This window comes from Squalius cephalus, assembly GCF_949319135.1.
Source record: "Squalius cephalus genome assembly, chromosome: 15".
Lineage (NCBI taxonomy): Eukaryota > Metazoa > Chordata > Actinopteri > Cypriniformes > Leuciscidae > Squalius > Squalius cephalus.
This window is the reverse complement of record NC_137136.1, coordinates 32,387,383-32,391,042: the sequence shown is the minus strand read 5'-3', so window position 1 is coordinate 32,391,042 and position 3,660 is coordinate 32,387,383. Positions and strand designations below refer to the sequence as shown.

Here is a 3,660-nt window from a genome sequence, read left to right as displayed (position 1 = left end):
GACTTGGTGCGACCCTTCAAAAGCTGATGCGGCTATATTCCGATGTCCTTTTATAGCTTCCGGATCACCGTCACATGCAACGTCACGAGTGACGAAAGACACAGCACCAATCAAGATTGGAGTAGTTCCACTACAGACTTCAGACGCATCATGCCGAAGGCATTCCCAAAGTGTCGAGTATCGACGCAGCGTCTCGTTGAGTAGGGAATGAGGGTTACAACAGTAACCCGAGACGACTTCCATAGTAGGAAAAAAAATACTATGGAAGTCAATGGTTCCAGTTAACTGTTTGGTTACTGAAATTCTTCAAAATATCTTCCTTTGTGTTCAGCAGAAGAAAGAAATTCATATAGGTTTGAAACAACTTGAGGGTCAATAAATGATGACAGAATTTTCATTTTAAAGTGAACTATCCCTTTAAGATGCATCACATGGTGGCCATCTTAGTTTTCACTTCACAACAGCAGTAATGCAGCAGCAGATGTCTCTCTTTCTGATGAAAGATATATTCTTCTGTTATTTCATGCCAAAGAGGCCATCGTCTGTAAGTTTATTTATTTAATATCATTTATGTTAAAAAGGAGTATTTCATGGGATTTAAGAAAACATTTGCATTTTCAAAGAAGATTGTTATTTTTTTCATATATTAACACTAGATTGTTTTCTTTCTTAAATTTTACTTTAATTCATACTTAATGTACATTTTCTGTTTGTATTGTAGTTTCACAAAAATTACGTTGTGGGACTGAAGACTGAAGTAAAACAAAAAAAACAAAAAATTGTTTTCTTCAGTCCTCATCCTGTTTAACAGCTTATCTGTTGAGGTACCAAGGGACAGAATAGTGAAAAGGCGAAGATTCAATCCAGTGGAAAGACGGAATCTCTTCATTAAAGCTACAGAGTCTGCTCTCAAGTGATTGATCTCCTCATATCTCATTTATTCTGAATCGGCCCTGTCCTGAACTGAGAGGTACTATCTATGCATTGTATGTCATGGAGGGTGAGAGAAAATCGTAGACTGAGAAGATACTGGAAACTAGATCTGTTGTTACACGTTCAACAACATCATCTAAAAGTTCTAGTAGGACATTGGCAAGCATGGCTGCGGCAAAAGCACGAGCTAGAGCTGAGACAGAGTGTACACGTGCATATTGTGTCAAGAAAGAAACTGAAATGAAAGTAGAAAAAGTTCGCATGGAAGGCCCCGATCACACCTGACGCATTTTTTGCAGAGAGGCACCTTTTATCAATTGGTTTCCTATGGCAGTGGTTCCCAAACCTGTCCTGAAGGACCCCCAGCACTGCAAATTTGGGATGTCTCTCTCATCTAACACACCTGATTCAACTTATCAGCTCATTAGTAGAGACTGCAAGACCTGAAGTAGGTGTGTCAGATAAGGGCAACATACAAAATGTGCAGTGCTGGGGGTCAGATAAGGGCAACATACAAACCACTGTTTGGGAACCACTGTCCTATGGCAGTGAGCGTTCTGCACTCTGTTTATGTGCCTGCTGCGCCTCGCGTTTTTGCAGTTGAAAAAAAAGCAACTCAAAGCGGAAAAAGCGCCCGACATCATCGCGTTTTTTTCCACTGTCCAATCGAATGAATGGAGAGGCAGGCCTTCCGTTTTAGTGATGAAAGCTATAGTTGTGTGGCGATACAAGGAGGGTTTAAAGGTGGTCAGCTAGCAACTACACCACCCTGGAATCACCGTGAATACCAAAAAAATATAAATTTTATTAAAGATAGAAAGAGACTATAAAAGCACAGAACAACCATCAATAACACTTAATATAAACTACAACAATTACACCATTTAACAAGACACACACAGAGTGACCCGAGTAGTCAGCGGCATCTGAATTCAAGAGAGAGGAGCCGAGGCGTGTCAGCAGGGGATAAAGGACACATAAGGCCTCCACGGCAAGTCACCTTTTCTGTACACCTGTGCATCAAAACTCACACACGTACACACACGCCACTCATGACACAGCACTCATGAGGAAGACCACCACCAGCAATCCACCCCTGCTTTAAGCACTCAGCTCCTGTAACAACAGAATTAAGTTACACAACTCAGAACTGTCACAGTTGAAACAGTCACTTCACAAAAGACAAAATTTGGAATTAAGATCTTCACTCTTCCAAGTTAAACATATTACAAATTCTAATCACAATACCAAAATGACTAATACAAAAGAAAAGGAAAATAATCACACAAGACACAGAAACAACCAAGAAATAAAGAATTCACATTTACTTGGTTGATCAGACAAACTCTAATTCCCTTAAACCATAAACTAAACAAAAAGTAAATGTACAACAATAACAATCAAACAGAAACTCACATTAACAATCTTTATAACCACACTACCGATACTGAAAAAAAAGGTATAAACCAAAACACACACACACACACACACAACTTCAATAACGAACACAAAAGAAAAGCAAGTTTAATCCAAATGGCAACAGCAAAGCAACAGCGCCTCCAGACGGTAGTCCCACGCAGCCCAACCGCATGGAAACTAATCGCCCATGCAGACGCGACCAATCTGTACTTAATGCATCAATAAAATTACAAATTGACAATCAGACGAACTCTCCATAATTGAACTACTAACAACTATTCATAAAAATCAGTTTCGCTCCACAGAAGGTCACCACTCGACCTATAAGAAGTTAAAACCACATACCTGATGGGTGCGATCTCCGGGAACCAAACCAGACAGGCAGACAAACACATGCATGGAAGCTGAGGGCTCGTCCAGTCTATTGGGAGGACAATGTGCGCCGGCGGTAACTAAGCGATTCCGTATTGAAATGTAAACACCCGTACTGGCCATGCTTGAATCAGCCTCACCCAAACCTTTGACCGTACACAAACAAGGATGCCGCTATAATACGAGTGGATACTTAAGTGAAACACAATCTTGACTTTCACCTACCAGAAGAGGGACAACCTCAGCCCAATGCCAGCCGCAGGAATTTGCACGCCGCCCTGAAAATGGGCTAACGTTAGCTACAGTATGCCATTGACGACCCAGCTGACATCACCAAACATACCTGGATAGTGACTGAATGACGACACAGGAAGAAGGGGCAGTGACTCGTGACACCATACACTCTAGCCGGCCCATTTATATACACGCTACTGCAGCCCACTGATAGGACGAAACTCAACGAGTAAACTAACCAACCACATGCAGGCAGGAAGGATTTCATTGGACCTGCCACAGTTGCTTGAATGCCCGGAGAGTGCGATGATGGAGGATAAACTTGTGGTGCTCTCGCGGGTTACCAGGAGCTTAACGACTTCACAAACCATAACTACCACAACGTTAACAGAAAGTAAATAAAGTTAATAAAAGGCTGATTTGACGTTTACTTGACTGACAGGACAGCTGTTTCAGTGGTTGCCTGGCAACATAAAAAAACGCAGCACACTGCTCGTTCTGTGTGATGGGGCAGTGCTGTGCACCTCAGGTTCGAAAACGCATTAGGTGTGATCGGGCCTTACAGTGCTAGAACATGAAAAGGAGGCTGCCGCCGCTATGGCAGAGGAAGGAATATTAGAGGAGGCTGTAGAGAGCATGGAGGAAGGCAGTTATCGTTCACATAGCCCGATCGCTCCTCCTGCAGACCCTGTGCAGCGCACC

General features: G+C 42.4%; 1 long non-coding RNA gene across 1 annotated transcript; it reads right to left on the bottom strand.

Moving 5' to 3' along the window:
• Positions 1 to 2,710: 2,710 nt before the first annotated feature.
• On the bottom strand, positions 2,711 to 3,105 carry LOC307173055. The gene is made up of 3 exons (XR_013823805.1): positions 3,068 to 3,105; positions 2,950 to 3,002; positions 2,711 to 2,870 (listed from the first exon to the last, which is right to left on the bottom strand). It is a non-coding gene; the product is annotated as an uncharacterized lncRNA (long non-coding RNA).
• Between the last annotated feature and the right edge of the window lie 555 nt (positions 3,106 to 3,660).